At 46.3% G+C, this 19149-nt stretch overlaps 1 protein-coding gene across 4 annotated transcripts in view; it reads left to right on the top strand.

Annotated features, from left to right (window-relative positions):
- The window catches only part of PPP1R42 (protein phosphatase 1 regulatory subunit 42), a 433409-nt gene that overhangs the window by 86537 nt on the left and 327723 nt on the right, over positions 1-19149 (top strand). For 2 of the 4 annotated variants that reach the window (XM_069220285.1, XM_069220286.1), the window contains one exon: positions 13988-14043. The exons of the other annotated variants lie outside the window; for them this stretch is intronic. The gene's annotated coding sequence lies outside the window, so the exon portion shown is untranslated. The remainder of the gene's footprint in view (positions 1-13987; positions 14044-19149) is intronic. 4 annotated transcript variants of the gene reach the window in all.

Genomic DNA, 19149 nt, shown 5'->3' with positions numbered 1-19149 from the left:
CCCCGCCATCCCCAAACATCAATAGGTATTTACTTCTCCCAACATACAGACTGATTTCTTCCCCTTCCTATCTTACTTCTAAAACAGGCTAAAAAGAAGCCATCTAAACAGCAGTTATGAAAGCTGGCTTAGACAGACTAACAAGAAGCTTCATCTGGAAACCCTTCAGGACACCGTGCCTGCTATCCTGCTAGAGGATAAGTTGGGGTCTGACCTAATATAGGTGGTGGACCCAAGGAAAGCTCAGAGCCAATCCACGAAAGGAGGTAGAGACAGGGGTGATGTTGACCTTATTCCCAGCCAATCAAGATCCTAGAAAACGAAGGAGGAGCAGGGGTGGGTTTTAAGTATTGTCTTCTTCTGCCAGAGTGGGCACAAGATGGATACCAGGAGGAGTGTCCAGACCTCATCCATTCGCCTTTTCAGGTGGGTGCTCTGTCCAGATGATATGGGAAAGGTGAGACAGGAGGAGGGAGGAATAGGTGCTTTTTTTTGGAGGCTACAATGAGGCACATGCTGGACACCAGGATCCCTCTTTCGACCTCTGCTAGTCTCCCTTTTGAGGTCCCTGGACCACGCAATTACCCCACCTCTTGTGAGCCCTAGAATTAAAAAGAGACAAGCATCTAGGAGGATTTATGTGCTATAAAGGGTATTCAATTACCTCTTGGATATTCTCGCAAAAACAGGAAATGCAAGGGAAGGGGGTGAAGAACCAACTATCACCAGGAAAGACTGTTAGGAGAAGATCAAGCTGTAACAATAGCAGCCATAAGGTACTTCCAGACACAGAGGCAGTGTGTGAAAAGGATGGACTGCACAGTCACCAGCTGTCTTATATGATGGTATAAATATTGTATCAACCAATCCAGGCTCTTAGTCCTTAATGGGGAAAAACATACAGACCCTGGTTATGAGTGGCCTGCATTTATGGTCTGATATTACTGTGCATTACATGTAGACCTCCCTGTAAACCTGCAAATGGAAATAAAAACATGCTGGAATCAATTTTTTCGCCGACGAACCTGGAGGTAGACCCATAATTGCAGGTTTATTACTAGGAACAATGTGCCCCAGGTATTACTTAGAGAATTTTTTGTCTTTAACAAATGTGAGATTTCTGCACTCAGGATACTAGGCACTTAAATTCTTGAATGATTCAGTATCTGCCGTTACCGGGAAGGGGAATGTAATGGCAACTTAAGGGACATTGTTCTTGCTTCTTGAATTTTAATAACCCATATAAGCTTAAAAGATGTAGAATTATTTTTGTGTTATAAAAGATCTGTTGAATTTTGATGTGTAAGCTTTGTATGTGCATTAGAAAGGAGCTGGTCAGTGAGGAGTGGGTACATTAAACCTTCCCAATGACATTATGGGCCTCATTACGAGTTTGGTAGTCTCAGGACCACCATATTGGCGGTCGTACCGCCAACAGGCTGGCAGAGAAGACCGCTAAATTATGGCCATAGTGGGATTCACAACAGAATACAGCCAAAGCACCGCGGGTGGAGACCATGTTTCTGCTGGACAGATTATGAAGTTACACACTGCCAAGGTTTCCGCCAACAGTCACACCACCACGGAAACCCAGGCCGAAACCAACTGCATAAGAGGAGACGCTCATCTTCAGAAAGCCATACTCGTCCAGAGTCTGCATGGAACTGAACTACACTTCCCGCTGCTCGCCCAACGACCTACACGAGACACTACCCAGGGACACATCACACATACATCACAATGTAACATCAAGAGACAACAAATACAACAAATACACAACAATACTACTAACCGAAGGACTCATACAGAACATCGCATCTAACATACCATGCAGAAAACACGCACACAGTCAAAGCACACAAAGCCACACAACACACCAACAACCACATAGCAACACAAACTATACTCAGTCCCAAGACCACAAAAAAACGTGAACACACAAATGTCCCACACACAACACACAGCCTACCACTTTCAGACTTTGAGTGTTGGAAGGGGGGCTTGGGATCTTGTTTGGGGGGGGTCCTTAACTTCAACTTAGGTTTAGGGGAGTGTTGGGTTTTCTTAGGAGGGGTAGACTTCTTGGCAGGGGGAGAGGCATGGGTACTTGCAGGGAGGCGGGGGAGGTCTTGGAGGTGGAAGGGCCAAACTTGGGGAGGGACACTGAACGTTTAGAGGTATCACAGGGTGGGAGAGGAGTGGGGAAAAGGGCAAACTCAGAAAGGAAAGATTTCTCACACACACAGCGACGGTCATGGCAAAAGGGTTTGGGTGTGGAAGGAGAGGGAGTGGTTCAGGTGTTGTTGAGGATGTTTTGGGCGCATGTCTTTGCGAGGTATGTTTGTTGGTGGTAGGTGTCTGTTGGGTGGGTGAGTTCGGGCATTGTGTCTTAGGGTGATGTGGGGTGGAGGTGCTCGGGGATGCCGTTGTGGATGGATGACTGTCTGTTGGGGTGGTGACTGCAGGTATGGTGGATGTGGTGGATGTAGGTGTGTCAGTGATTATGGTGTCTGCAGGTGTGATGACTGGGGTGGATGTCTGAAGGTCTGCTGTGGTGCCATCTGTGGGTAGGATTGGTGTGGTGGCTGGATCAGTGAATGTTGGTGTAGTGTATGCAGGTGTCAGGTGTGCCGCATGTGATGCTGAGGGTGTCAGGGCAGGCTGTCACTGTTGCTGAGTGTTGCTTGTGTGCATGCTGGTTGTGTGTCTTGTGGTGCTTGTGTTTGTTTGAGCTACCCTTGGATGCTGAGGTGGATGCATGCCTGTCTGTCTGTGTGCTTTGGTTGGGCCGGGGAAGAGGGGTTTGGGATTGGAGGGGGGATGGGAGACAAAGGGTGACTGGCTACCGTCAGTGTGGAGGCCAGAGCCTGAAAGGATCTCTGTAGGCCAGCCAGTACACAGTGAATGCCCTCCAGAAACGCATTACTGTGTTGGCCTTGAGTTGCCAGTCCCTGGTTGGCATTCACGATTGTCGAGTGACCCCCAAAGATGGACCTCAGGAGGTCAGTAGCCTCCTCACTGAGGGCAGCTGGCCTGACAGGGGCAGAGGTGCCTGCGGCAAAGGAGAAGCCTACCCTCTTGGGTGAGCAGACATGGCTAACTGGGTGGGGAGCTACAGGGAGGGTGGTGGTAGTAAGGGGGTGTGGCGGACTTAGAGTGTGCTGGGGTGGTCCAGATGAGTCCACCAGGGAGTGTCCACTGAGGAGGATCCCGACGATGAAGAACTGGATCTTGTATCTCCCCTCGCCCTCCGGGCCACTGGGTCCTCCGGTGTCCATGGTATCAGCTCTCCAGGTCCCGTGGCCAGCAACGTCTCCACTTGGCTGTGCCACGTCTCCTTCGCCTGCCGATGCTGAGGAACAGAGAGAGAGAGATAGGGTCATCACATTCTTTATATACGCATACGTTACACCATATATAAAAGTAACATCACATTTATGAGCAAAGCACCCCTAGGTAGGGAAGATTTTGAGCCAAAATCATGTCACAACATCATACTTCTCACAACCCTATATGACAACAATGTCACACCCAACATGAGCCTACTATCTAACAACTACATCATCATCCCTGAAGCTCCCCACCCAAAAACACACACTATTCCTGCACAAGATGATTTGTCAACATAATAGGCATCTCCCTAAACAGAGCATCACTGTGAAACAACATACCATTAATGGAAATCAGTGTTCTTTTTTATATCAAATTCATACCTACTCCAAATCCACACTTGCTCAGCCCATTGCCAGATGTCATGTTCATTAAAAGTCACATCATCACAATCCATTTTCCACACAGCATGTTGCTTAACTATGACATCTCTAAAATGTAACTGTGTCTAAAACATTCACAATGGCAAATGACTCGCATGCATCCACAGCACTTGGCATATCTAAGTTTGAAGTACTCGCAAACCATTTCTCCAACACATATATTGACTGTATTTTTGCAAAGGATTGTACGGACAATTAGTACCTACTCAACTTTGTCATTCTCACATGGAAAACAAAGTCATGTACAGCAATAGGTCTACTTAGCACACAGGATACACCCACAGATAGTCACATGCCAACACCTTCAATATGATGGACATGTGTAGTGTGCATGAAGGCCACATACAATTCCACTAATCAAGCTGAGTAGTAACCTTAAGATGATCTGATCAAATGACTAACATCACTATCAACACTTCAGACATACGTCACCGTACATCTTTGGAGTACTGTTACACTGACATAAACACCATCTACAACAACCATGATTGACACATACACCTAGAGTCCAGCAATTCGACTGACAACATATACCATTCCACTAACATGTAACTGTTAACTACAACACCAGTAACACTATGTAGTCATGGTTTAAAGAGATTATCCATACTAAAATACTTCAAAATATATTCAGAATAGCAAAAGTAAGTATGCCAAACCTACATCTTAGATCTTACAAAGGGCAGGAAGTACCAATGTACACAAGAATTTGCCAAATTACAATAGATTTTGTACCTATTTAGGAGATGTCCTTCCCTGTGTAGAATGGGCAAAATAACATGGTTACGTGAATAGCAGGCTAGCCACTTACCTTCTCAATACCATGTACATGGTACAGCTAGTCTGAACTCACATGTCTATGATATGTCTTGCACTAAGAATGTATAATCACCACCATGCTTTTCATCTTGTAGGATCGCCAGCCTTATCAAACATCACATTTACCAAATGACATTCAACAATTAACACTGGGGACACCTCCTCACATATCTGAGTAAATGTAGCAAGTTTGCCATGTGCACTATCTGAATGAGATAAGACCCTCACCTGAAGTTAACATCTGTTTCACAACTCAGGAATATTTGGCCTGTTTCTCACCTGTCAGACCCTATGTTGCTCATAGAGCTAGATCCAGCGGAATAGGAATGGTCTGAGACCACAGTGCTGGAAAACTCACCAAAAGGATATGTGGAGTTTGGATCAGTAGGTGGGAAGGATGACACAGCAGGTTACACACATGTATGACAATGTAGAGCTACACGTATGACACAGTCACTTGTGCATCACCACATGCTGTCATACAATAGGCTTAACATAGGTGAGTTATATTATCCTATACACAATACCATGGCCACACCTGTGTATCAATGGTACCATCTGTACTTCTATGTGTTCCTATGAGACCGTTTACCTTTAGCACTTACCACATTGTTACAGTTAAGATATTTACACATCAGACACTGAACTGGCTGATGGATTTAAATTTCTGTAGTCAGTACTTACTCCCTTGTGGCTGCTGTGCTGCCCTCAAACGCCCATCAAACTCAGGGTTAGCCACCGCCACAATGCAGGCCATTGGTGGAGGTGGTTAAGGTCCGAGGGACATTCCCAGCTGGGCCTCTGTTTTTTTTCCGGGTCCAGCGTCTCAGGTCCTCCCACCGCTTCCCATAGTGGGTGCTCCGCCAGCTGTGGACCCCCAGGGTCTGCACTTGCTTGGTGATGGCACTCCAGATTTCCTTTTTTTGATGGGCGCTGACCTGCATGGATGACACAGACAAAAGGAGAAAGTCAAGTCCACATGCATCATACCAACGCAAGTGGTCAAAACACTTTAGTCACAGCAAGTAGGCAAACATTGCCATCCTCTAAGTTCAAACACCTTCCCAATTTAGCATCTGCAGGCAGGCCATGTGTGAAATGGAGTGTCCCATACAACATGCATGATCAGTATCTGGAATTGACTACACACATATGACCAGCACACATGATTGTCCATAACATGGAGTGTCTTCAGAAACATTTTTGTTCATGCTGCAGTCTATGCTGTGTATGAGTGAAGTTATATTACACACCATCTACCATGTGACACTACTGTATGTCTGCCTTTGCACATGTACATATTTCCATACAGCCAGACATGAGTTATGAAACCTTCACTAATTCACATTTTATGTACACCATCATACACTCCAACTTTCACGCAGTGGTATACCATTGGACACACCAGCTCCTTTGGTGCACCATACAGGTGTCCATACAGGGGAAGGACATCCTCAACAAGCCTGTCCAGCTCTTCTGGGGTGAAGGCGGGGGCTGTGCCACCTGCAGGACATGGAACGATAGCTTCCAGAGACCCTACACAGCAGCTCAGGTAGTGGAAGTGTTGCTGGCAGCAGTGTCTGGAGTCACGCGAGAAATACTGCAGAAGATGGCGGTCATGGCTCTAACGTACAGAACCATCACCGCCAGCAGACATCACCATTGGGCCAAGTCCTCCAATGGCAGCAATGTGTTCCAATGGCAATGTCCATCACGGTTGTAACCACCTACCGCCATGACGACATCTGCCGGCGGAGTGAGGTCACTTCCTCATGTCCAGTACTGTAGGTCAGACAGCTACCATTTGATGCAAATTAATATATGGGAAAGTATGGGCATCTGTGTCATTAATGATTCCCTATTTTGTGCAAACTATCAGTGGGTGCTGCCTTCGTGTTTAGTAGTCTGTACATGTGAGTAGTAAAAGCTGTGTGACAGAGGGAAATGGAAATGTTCAACTATTCTTCACATACTATATGCATCGGTGATGCAGCCTAGGTGCAACAAGTATGTTTCACATGTACAGTAAGTTGGACTATCAAACACTGACAGTCACAGATAAGTATGCATGTAAAGTACATTAGAGGATTCAGGGAATGTGAAGCAAGGGGAGTGTCATAGAATGCAGCACAAGAAACTGTACTTCAGATGTCATGTTGTCTCTGACATTGACAGCAGATATGTCTCATTTGTATATGAACATATTCATTATATGTACATTGTAAAAGTCACCTACAATCTATTTGCTTTTCCACATAATTAACCTGGCATGAGGAGAGGAAGACAACCTCCAGTGTACTGGCCACTAGTAGATCTGCACACCATGGATGAATGACATATTATACACATTTATGGCCTGAATAAGCATACAATCATGGACCTTTGCGATCAGTTGGAGCCATATCTGATGCCTGCCAGTCGCAATCTCTATAGCATACCTCCCATCATTCAAGTCTTATCAGCGCTACACTTCATGGCCACTGAATCCTTTCAGAATACAGTGGCCCTAACTGCAGGGACGTCGCAGCCCATGTTCCGTCTAGTTTTGAAGGATGTACTGTGTGCACTGTTGAAACACCTGGACAGCTACATCGGGTTTCCTCAACATGTGGATTTGGCCTATGTGAAGGCAGAGTTTTATGCAATGGGACACATTCCACGTGTGGTTAGAGCCATAGATTACACCGATGTTGCTTTGGTTCCCCCCAGTGTCAATGAACAGGTATACAGAAACAGGAAATACTACCACTCCATCAACGTCTAAGAGTTGTGTTTGGCAGATCAGTACATTCCACAAGTATCCAGGATCAGTCCATGATTCCTTCATCACTCACAACAGCAATATCACACAGCTGATCGCACAACTCTACACAGAGAGGGCCTGGCTGGTAAGTCACATCTGACATTTGAGTTTGCTAAGTTTCTCTCTTGCAATCCCAGATGTGCATGTCCCAGATATATGTTTGTGTTGTTATACCTATTCCTTACATGGGACTCAGGCTATCCAAACTGTCCTTGGTTGTTGACGCCAGTGAGATACCCAACAACACCACTGGAAGTCCGCTACAGTGAGGCCCATGGAAGGACAAGGGTTGTAGTTGAGTGGACTTTTGGGCTCCTAAAGACAAGATTTCGCCGCCTGGATATATCTGGAGGAGCCCTCCTCTACTCACCCAACAAGGTATGTCAAATAATTGTTGCCTGCTGCATGCTTCACAACCCTGCCTTGAGACGTCAGATACCATTCATACCAGATGAGGGGGAGGCAGCAGAACCGGTGGGTGGAAATGCAGAATTACCAAGTAATGACGAGCCAGATGAAGATGAAGCTGGAGACTCCAGGGCAGATCTCGTCAATCAGTACTTCTACTGACTCAAGGTATGTGAAGTCTTCTTGATGGTGAGGTTACATTTTGTAACCTATAATTGATGGCTGGCATGCCACCTTCTATCTAGCATTATCCATGAGGTCTTGGGTAGCTCTAATGCCAATGAGTCATGTATGCAGGCAGTTTGTGATTTGGTATTGTGTACAGAACATGAGAAGTGGACAAGGAAGAAACCAGGTACTGATTGGCATGAGTATGTGGAGTGTATCTAATATGGCTAGACTGTCAGGACACTAAGGTGGAAGTGTTTTTTCTCACCAAGAAGACCCGTTTGGTACTGGAGATGGTCAAATGGTGTCAATGGTGTGTCCATACGTGCATGACATGTGAAAATGTTGACCCGGAGTCTCTATCATCATAATGGTTTCTATTGTATGTGACCTACCTGTAACGTAGCTGTCAGTGTGTTCCTACTTTGCAGATCAATGTGCATGTCTCTGTGGACTGACATAGGTGCGTGGCAAGCCTACAGATATGTGAGCAATGTAAGTGAAAGGTCCCTGGACTGGGGACATCAGTACTGATCTCTGTCTGTATAATGGGATATGATTATTCGGAAGCTAAAGTATGGGTATTTGATAAGACTTTACATGGTGTTACAATCTGTATGCCTCATGGCTTGTAGAAAGTCTGACATGTCCCTAACTTCTCTACCCTATGGCCTATTGGTGTATGGCACCTTAGCTGACAATTATAAATCACTAGCAGTACTATTCTATCTGCTGTTTGCAAATCTAGGAAAAAATGTGTGGAGATGTAGGCTATAGCTGTATTTGCTTCCGTCTATGTTACAATCTTACTGTAATGAGTCTCCTGGTGATAGAGTTACACATGTGATGTGATGTCCATAACAAAGCTTGTACAATACAGAGGTACATATTGATACCTTAGATGACAGTTGTACATGGCTGATAAATGACACTTACACAGGACCTGTGTTAAAGTGTTATTTATTTGGGAGTGCAAAACTATATGTGTGAATAGTAACCAAAAAAACAAAGTTAACAGTGAAAGGTTTTGTCATGGTGGCTGAAATCATCAGGGTAGCTGCTACACCGTTAGGTAACACAAGTCCAGTGTCTTGCAACACAGGAAAATGGAGTTAGGTTTCAGAACAGTCTACAGGGTATATCTGTGGCACAGAAAGGGAACCAGTCAGGAGAGGTTTACTTCCTGTCAGTGGGTTTGGTCTTGGCATCTGCTCCTCCTGTATGTCTGGGTGGATGCCCAAGTTTGCGTGGGGGTTCCTCTGCTGCCGAGGATGGGGTGTCTGAGGCATGTCCTTCCCCTGGCAGGGCCTCCATTCCACTAGCAGCCGCAGATGTTGAAGGGCCTGACAAGTCATTACTAGTGGAAGAGGCCTGATATTGTGTGGCAGACCTACTCAGGGTAGTATTAATGTCCCTCAGCACCCCCAGCAATGGAAGCCAGAATGCCATTTTGTCCCTCTGCAGCTGTTGGATTTCCCCCATCATGGTGACTACCTGTCCCATCAAGCCTTGGGAATTTTGATAGGCTCCCAAGATTTGGGAGATGGTTTCCTGCTCATTATTGTCCCTTGGAGCCCCCATTCTCTGCCCCACACCATCACTCCGCACCCTACCCCCACATCCCTGTGCCCCTGGAACAGTGTGCCCCCTCCCAGTGGTTGCAGGACCACCATTGTCAGGGGTGACAGGGTGAGTCTTTGGGACACAGGTTTGGGTTGAATGGTGATGTTGATGCAACAGGACTGAGAGGAGTCTCTGTGGGCAGGGTGAGGCTGACAGTTGTTGACGAACCAAGTGTCCCTGATGGGCCAGCTTCGTCCTCAGTGTTTACACATCCAGGGGTGTTGTCCTCACTAGGGCCTTCATCCAGAGGGGTAGTGGCAGTCTCTGGTATGCTCTCCATGGTGGCAATGGCAAGGTTACCTGTGGGAGAAGTGGAACACAGAGTTGCAGTAGGGGATAAAACAAATTATGTGTTATTTAGAGTATTGGTGATGTTGTGTGAGATGCACACAGTGCCTTGATCTCATCCCCAGAAATGATGAGGACAGCTGCTGCAAAATTTTACTTAGTACAACATGGGACTCTGTAAAGTCAATACCATACATCATGCTTAAAGATGTTAAGCTATGTTGGTAGTCATTAGACTGCTGATACGATCTCATGTTTGACTATTGACATGGGTGTTCACCTTTGTTGCCTAGTGAAGTGTCTGGCATGATACATGGCACAAGAAAGCTGGACAATGCACAATAGTGACAGAGTAGGGACACAGTAAGGGAGTAAGCATAGACATTGACGTCTATTTGGATGTACTGAATGTGCATCCACTTTAGTATCTAGATTTTCAGCTCAGGTGAGTATGTTTCTATCTTAGGTATATTTGTTCTAAGGGCGGTTTGATGGGGCACTCAGCTGTAGCTGTGATTTGCATGTAATAATGGTGGGAGTGGGCCTTGGCATTGCTGTTATTGCCATAAACTGTTTCCCAGTTGGACATTCAAGATGGGTTAGATTGGTAATTAGTTTCAATGCATGACAACACACTTTTGGTGCACTGTTCACGTTTTCATAATGGTGGGATATTGCCTTCCGGAAGATGTAGTGCTATCAGTTCCCAGTACTTCACATGCCATTCCCAAGGGCTGCACGCCAGATTAATTTAGTGGACAAGTGACATGCCAGTGAGGGGTATTAGCACATTGGGCCTGAGGGGTGGTGGGTGGTTTGTTAATGGTGGTGGGATAAGGTGGTGAGGGAGCATGCAGGAGAATACAATTGAGTGACATGAATGTTGTGGAGACTTACCAGACTCTACTCCCCCAGGTATTCCTGTCAGGCTCCCAGATTGCAGTATGTCACAGACCTTCTTCTCCCAAGATGTGAAAGTAGTGGGGCCCCACAGCCAGTCTTGAGGACCGCCAGCTGGTGCCTGGATGCCATGGAACGCACCTTTCCCTAGAGGTCATTGCACCTCTTCCAGATGTTCTCCCTTGTGCTCCGATAAGTGCCTACAGCATTGACCCAGTCAACTATTCTTGGCCACAACTCAATTTTTCTGGCTATTAATGTTTGCTGGACCTGTGCTCTGAACAGGTGTGGCTCTATCCTGACAATTTCATCCACCATGACCCTCAATTCATCATCCATGAGACGTGAGTGTTTTTGGACATGGAGGTGGTGGTAAGGACGGTGAGGTAGTGTTAAAGGAATAAGGGTGAGAAATACGTAAGTGATAAGGTGTTGGTGCTGTGATGTGAGTGGGTAACCGTTGTACTGTGTTGTGTGAATAAGTAAATTATGTGTTGTGCAAGTGTGTGATGTATGCATGGTGAAATGTGTATAGGTGCCACAGTATTTTATTTATAATTGTGGGCTTGTAATTTCTTCTATGTGGCTGTGTGGCGTTAAGGTTGCAAAGGATTGCAAAGGATTGTGGGTTGTGTAGGGGTGTGTTTTATAGTGGAGTGTATAGGTGTGTCGAGTGTGTGGATGTGTGTCAGTTGTGGGGTATTCAAACTATCCAATGTGGTGTTGTGTTCAGTGTGATCTGAGTTGAGACCGCTCAGGTTCGCAACACCACTGGTTTTCCGCCATGGAAGAACCGCTGTTTTGATTTGTGGTTCGTTATCTGATGGGAGGATTTTTGTTGGGCTGGTGGTGGAACCGCTTCTTTTCTGTCCTCCACTGTCCTGGCGGTTTCGTGAAATTGTATGTTCTTTGGCGGACTTCACAGTGTAACTCTTAATACCGCGGTCGGATTACCACCAACATGGCGTCTTTTGGCGGCCACCATTGCAGTGGTCTTCCATAAAGACTGCCAAACTCATAATGACCCCTTATGTGTCTTCGTATGTTCTTAGGCAATAGCAGGTGACCTTGTACATTTTTAAAAAGCTAACTCATACAAAAATAAACATGCACAAGGGTTTCAGACAGCTGGAAGCACGCCAAAGTCAACACCCTTCTGAAGAAACCCAAAGCTGACCCCGAAGACCTCAAGAATTACCGACCCATCTCCCTCCTCCCCTTCTCGGCAAAGGTCATCGAGAAGATCATCAACAGCCAACTGACCCGCTTCCTGGAACACAACAACACACTGGACATCTCCCAATCAGGATTCCTTAGGAACCACAGCACCGAGACTGCCCTCAACGCCGCAACCGACAACATCAGGACCATGCTCGACAAGGACAAAACCACAGCCTTCATCCTCTTGGACTGCTCGGCTGCTTTTGACACCATCTGCCACCACGCCCTCTGCCCTCGCCTCTACGACGCAGGGATCTGCCACAGAGCTCTTGACTGGATCTTGTCCTTCCTCTCTGGCCGAACGCAGAGAGTCCGCCTTCCTCCCTTCCTGTCGGGGGCCATCAAGACCAATTGAGGCGTTCCCCAAGAATCTTCTCTCAGCCCAACTCTTTTTAACATCTACATGGCACAGCTCGCCAACATCGTCTGATCCCACAACCTCAACATCGTCTCCTACGCCAACGATACCCAGCTGATCCTCTCACTCACCAAGGACCCCGCCACCGCCAAAACCAACCTCCACGACGGACTGCACGCCATCGCCACCTGGATGGAGAAGAGCCCCCTCAAACTTAACTTGGACGAGACAGAAGTCCTCATCCTCGGCTCCAACCACTCCGCATGGGACGACTCCTGGTGGCCAGCCACCCTAGGTACCGCACCAACACCCACCACCCATGCACGCAGTCTAGACTTCATCCTAGACTCATCGCTCACCATGACCCAGCAAGTCAACGGCGTCTCATCTTCCTGCTTTAACACCCTCTGCATGCTTTGCAAGATCTTCAGATGGATCCCCACCGAAACAAGAAGGACGGTCACCCACGCTCTCGTCAGCAGCAGACTGGACTACGGCAACACGCTCTACGCAGGAACCACAGCCAAGCTCCAGGAGAAACTACAACAAATATAGAACGCCTCTGTACGCCTCATCCTCAACATCCCTCGCCGCGACCACATCTCAGCCCACCTCAGAGACCTACACTGGCTCCCTGTCACCAAGAGGATCACCTTCAAACTCCTCATTCACTCTCACAAAGCCCTTCACAACACAGGTCAGCCTACCTCAATGAGCGACTCACCTTCCACACTCCCACCCGCCAACTCCGTTCCGCCAACCTTGCCGCCGTCCCTCGCGTCCATCGAACTACAGCCGGCGGTAGATCCTTCTCCCACCTCGCCAACAAGACCTGGAACACCCTCCCCACCCACCTTCGACAGACCCAGGACTTTCTGACCTTTTGGAAAAGCCTCAAGACCTATTATTCGAGCAGTAGCAGTCCTTCCCTCCCCACCTCCCTCAGCGCCTTGAGACCCTAGTGGGTGAGTTGCGCACTTTACAAATATTTGATTGATTGATTGAATGTCTGGATGTCTTAGCCTGACCTATTAGCATTGATTATGCTTGCTTTTTTCTATATTTCTCTGTGTGAAGACTTAGGAGCTGTACTTCAAACTGTAATACTGCCTTCAAAAACTATACCTTTCTGCTAACACTGAAAGCAGCAGACACACAAATAAAAATGTAAAATACGGTGTACTAGAAACAAAAAATACATAAAGTCACTACTTTGCCCTATTACTGCTTCAAGCCTCAATTGTTGAAAAATGCAACCATCTGCAAAAAATGGCTGATGAGAAGTCACCATATCGCCTGTCTACGTACAATATTTTGTGTAGTATGTAGTATATTATGTGTTGTGTGTCGTGACATTAAAGTCCTTGGTTACTTAATATTTTTACAAGAAACAAATGATCAGTCAATGTCTCTATCAGAACCTGTGTACTTAAAGTGGATAGACTCATAACACAGTCAATATTCCTATTCAGGCACTTCCGTCAAGTAGACGCCATGAAGTCCCTTAATGTTTGCTAAATCTCTACTAGCGGCCCTTCTCTACTTATTGCCTAGTGCCCACACATAACGATCATGGTTATTGAACTCCTAGCTGTTGGGCTCATCTAGTATTTTTTTATTTGACAGGATCTGCAAGTTGGCCTTACTAAGAAGACCTGTGAGCTGTTTTGAATCTGAAAAAGGTACACCTAAGTACAAGTACAATATATGAATAAACTCTATAATTTCCTTTTACAGATCTGCCACAGTGTTGTGTGCCTTTTTCAAGGTGGTGACTTATCTCCATTTCTCATCTTTATAAGTAGCGCACTTTATCTACGCTCCTTTTCCTACTCTACATATGAATGTTATGAGCTTTTCTCTACATTCTAATGTCTTGTTTACCACTTTTTAATATAAATCTTTGTTTAAATGCATCTGTGCCTTTTAGTGCACTAGTATTCAAACTTTTAACGGCTGAGCCCCCGCTCAGTAAAAAAAAAAAATATTGGCCAGGGTTTCCAAGTGACAAAAGCTCCTAACATGTTTCTGATCAATGTATAATATCCTGAACCTAACAATCAAACAGAATATTTTGTGATAATTTGTGGGCTAGGGGAAAAATATGTTTTATTTTTTTTTTAGCATTTTTATGCAGCAAAAACATGACTCAAGAGGTATCAGCGCGCTTTAAAGGAGAACAGATTCCACATGCTTGCAAGCAGTTTACTAAAGCTTAAATTAATATGATATAAGTCATCACAATGGAAAGCATTCTATTAGTTGCATTTAATTCAGACTTCAAGATACTTGGGTGTGAAGTTCAGACCAAACAACTGTTCCCATTCATTTCTATGGACTTCCTTGTGGAGGTCTGGCAAAACTGGCCCACACTAAGCATGGTTGAGTCACATTAAAACTATCTTGTGATGTTTCAGGTGAGAATGAAAGTGTGTACTGTTGGGAAGGGTTTCAGCAGTCTAATTGTATTCAAAAGGATCTCCTATTCAAAATGGCCACCTTCTGCACTAAAGGGCTCCTAAATGGCCACACGCGTCCCTACCTAATTCTTTCCTCAGAGCACCCTCCCATACTAAATGCTACTTGTTTTTTTTATGTTAGATGGCTGTGCATTAGGGGTGGCCCTATTTCCCCAGGTGAGTGGTGGGCAAGAAGGGGGGCAGTTAAGATGCCCCCTGCTCCAGAGTTCATGTCAGAAGGCAACTTGGGTGGGAGGAGATTTGGGGACAGCAAACATTAACTGTTGTACCCCAAGGTGCAGATGGGTAGCTAGGTGTAGGGTTCATATTGGCTTGTGGTAGGACACACAGGTGGGGGCCCCACGGTGCCAGAATCATGAAGTTGTGATGTACGTTTATGAAGCTGATTGATGCCTCCTGACTACAAATTCCTGCACAAAGTGTGTGGTGCTGGTAGAGGTTAAACTGCAGGGTCCTTCTGGAGCAGCTATGTTGACATCTGTCAGATTCCATTGGGGGCGAGGGGAGCACAGGACAGGAAGAGCTACTGGGCCTCACCTTTGGGGGTGAGATTGTTTGCCTCGGATGTCCCAGGGCCCATTCTACTAAGGCTTTGCAAAAGAGGCCACGTACAACCCCTCTCACACTTGCGTCCTGGGGTAGCAAGTTCAAGCAAACATAGTGTTGGGGTGCTGGCAGTCACAGCTCAAAAGTCAACCAACAGACCCAATAACTTGAATGTCTAGCCCATTGCTTGTCTTTTTAAGAGAGTACTTTAATCACACAGTTGTATGCAATACTACACACTCTAATAGTGATATACTTCATGTCTCTAGCTGATATCCTCTGTGGGCACTATACCAACTCCATCCCTCATCATCCACTCCCAGGGCTCCACTTGAGTACTAGGCTCCCCTTGCTCTAAGGGCAATCAGGAGTAGTGTGAATTTGGCTCAGGTGCAGTTTCGATCACCCAAAATTCACAAGGTGCTCTCTCTCTTACCCCTTCACTGACATAAGGGTCTCTCAAGTCTATTTCAACTGTTGATTTGCACCCCTGGGTAAACAACAGAGATTAGCCTCTGTTGCAGTCTTTTGGGCCAGGCAGAGGCTGCTCTCTGCAGTGCATCTTGCCCAGCTGTCCTTTCGTGGTTGCTGCTTCTTCTTTCAAGTGTTCTGCCGAGGCTATTCTGCAGACACAGCATTTGTGAACAGTCAGGTCTCACACATTAGGTAGCATCGGGGCTGCCTCTGTCTTGAAGTATCCAAAACTCCAGGATGAGATGTGTGGCCTCCAGTTGAGCTCCATTTGAATGGGGCCTGGTGGAGAATTTGGATGTTGACCCTCCTGCATAACAAAGGCAAAATGGGAACACAGGAGACATCTTATACTTGTTTTTGCTCCACACAGGTCCCAACACAGTGCAAAAGTGTTAATGAGGAAGGCATGCTGGATTATTGCTACATAGCCAGTTGCAGTGACCCAGAGCAGAGCCACCTTTACAAGTGTTGAGGACATGTTGGAGACAGCAAAGGATTTTCTTGGCTGAGTCTCTGTAATGCATCAAATGTAGGGCCTGATTTTGATCTTGGCGGTAGAGGTTCCGCCATTGATTTTCCATCTGAAAAACCATCCGGCGCCACGACGGTCCAACCCCTCCCCATCCCGCCCCCTAATTAGATGTTAGCGGGAGCATAGGCGGAGGACCACTGACGGCCAAGAATCTCCACCTGCAGTGACAGCGCCATAGGCAAAAGAGGGTGGAGGTGGGTCTCCAGCTCCTTTTGCCGCCGAGCCAATCACGATGTGCATTTCCGCTGATGCAATTGTGGCGGCTAAACCTCCACACCTGAGTTGACGGATTGGGGGTATAATAGGATGAAACTCACCTTTTTTCCACTTTTCCCTTTTCCTGCCGCCATGACCCCAATCATACAAATCCTGCTTTTGCTCCCGGACCAATAAGAAAATCAACCCAGTCATCGCCGGAACAGAAGGTAAGTCACTGTTATACCTGTCATCGTCTGAATTCTTGCTGTACAGTAGCACTGGACTCGTGTATGTGTAAAAAATGTTTGCAAACAACACCATAATGATGCGCAATGCATATGTGTGTATTGTCGTACTTAGAAAATTGTATCAAAACACACCTCAAGGTATTAGTACCACCAACCAATCTGGCACTAACCGCCTTCATTACAATGGACACCTTCACAAAAAGTCACAGCAATCACTAATAGAAATGTTAATTTCTCAATGAATTCAAAATCATAAACATAAACTGTATACCCCAGAGGAACTACTCAATCCTATGATAATGTAGCAATTTCACTGCAACATGCTACAAGTGGGTGCACACAGAATGTACTACCAAACTTAACTCCAAACGTCAAACATGGCAGCATTATATGAAGGTCACATGTCCCTTTGGTGTGTGCAATATATGGCAAACATTAAATGCCATTTAACTGTAAAGTGCCAGGCGTAATGCACATGTGCATATTATTGACACACCATGTCAAAATAAACACACATGCATTCTCCAGTTACAACAATAAAAACATATAGGTTTGTGGAGTGTCCAGTAACAAGATGAATGCTTGCACCAAAATTGACATGCCCATCACAAATGTACTACACTAATGTATGCATTATAAAGTTCTCTAAAATACAACCGGTGTTTGTCACTGTCACAAATGAGAGTAATTGCATGGCACACACATTAACAGAAATAACATCATCAGCAAACAGTAACATTCATAACAATCATAAAATAAGGCCAGGACAAAAGTATTTTCAAAATAAAAATATTTTATATAAATGAGATGACTCTCTCATAAGTAAAATAAATAATAGAGAAAGGAAACAAACAGTCACTAAGCCATTAGTCTATACTATGGGTGGCATACCCACAAAGTGCCTCCTAATGTCCTTAGCAAAGTAAACCTCCTCTGGAAGAGGCATCTATGGGGCAGAGAGCAGGCACCTCAATGATGTTACTGGGGTGTGTGGGGGGTCCTTAGGTTTGCGAGGGGTGGTTTTTGGTTTGGGAGGAGTGGAATTGAGATTTGGAAGGAGCAGGTTGTGATATGTAAGGGGTGGGTTGGGATTTGGAAGGGGTAAGAAGATGTTTGGGTGGGGTGGTTGCAGGTTTGGGAGGGATGGTTTGGGATGAGGTCAGGGTTTTGGGACAGGGCAAACATAAGATCCTCCTTTGCAAAAAGAGGAAGGTTGACTGGGAAGGAGTTGGGGTTGGGAGCATCAGTGGCTGTTGTGCATGTGTCTGTTGATGGTGAGGGTGCCTGAGGGTCTGGTGAATGTGGTGTATGTTTTTCTTTATGTTTTACTGGGTGTCTGGTGTGTGGGTGAGTGTGGGCATTTGTGTTCAGAATGTGTGTGTTGTGAAGGTGGTGTGTGTGGTTGTGCTGTTTGTGAGTGTGCTAGTACGTGTGTGTAGTGGTGGGTGTGGTGACTGCGGGTGTGCTGGTGATGTGTGTGGGTGTTACTGTAGTTGCAGGCCTTATGTCTGCGATTGTGCTGGTGGTTAATATGGATGTCTGTTGTGGTGGGTGTGGTGTCTGCAGGTGTGCTGGTAGTGAGTGTGGGGCGGTGTCGTGGTGGGTGTGGTGTCTTTAGGTATGCTTGTGGTGGGGTGTGTGGTGTCTGCAATTGTGTGTCTGTGTTTCTTGTTGTGTCGGTGTGAGGATGTGCTGCTTGTGGGTGTTAAGTGGGTGCATGTAATGGTGTGCTTGTGCCCTAGACAGAGCTGGGAAGAGGGAATTGGGATGGGGAAGCGGAAGGGGTATGAGTTGGGGCATGAGGTTGAGATGGGTGGGAGGCTGCAATCATTGAGGAGGTCAGACCCCGGAATGACTGCTGTAGGCTAGACAAGACTCTGTGAATGCCATCCAGGTAAGCCAGCATCTGGGTATTCTGACCAGCAATCTCCAGGATGGCATTCAATTGTGCGGTCTGGCCTGCAGTGATAGTCCTCAAAAGATCAACAGTCTCCTGATTGGGCACAGCCTGGGACACCAGGACAAAGGGAGAGGTGCCTTTAGCGATGGTGGCACCACCCCTTTTAGAGGACCGGCTACAGCCAACGTGGGGAGCTAAAGGGAGGATGGAGATGGTAACGTGGGCGGCAGACGATGGTGCAGATGGAGTAGTCGCATTAGGGTCCGCCACCACTAGTGACTGGTCTTTTGTGCAGGCCTCCAAAAAAGATTGACACACTCGCACCAGTACCCTAACCCTCAGTGGCACTGTGACACTTGGTGTCGGTGGTGTCTGCACCAGTGCCACAGTGCCCAGCTCCTTCTCCGCCG

This window comes from Pleurodeles waltl, chromosome 2_2 (assembly GCF_031143425.1).
Source record: "Pleurodeles waltl isolate 20211129_DDA chromosome 2_2, aPleWal1.hap1.20221129, whole genome shotgun sequence".
Lineage (NCBI taxonomy): Eukaryota > Metazoa > Chordata > Amphibia > Caudata > Salamandridae > Pleurodeles > Pleurodeles waltl.
This window is presented reverse-complemented; position numbering and strand designations above follow the sequence as displayed.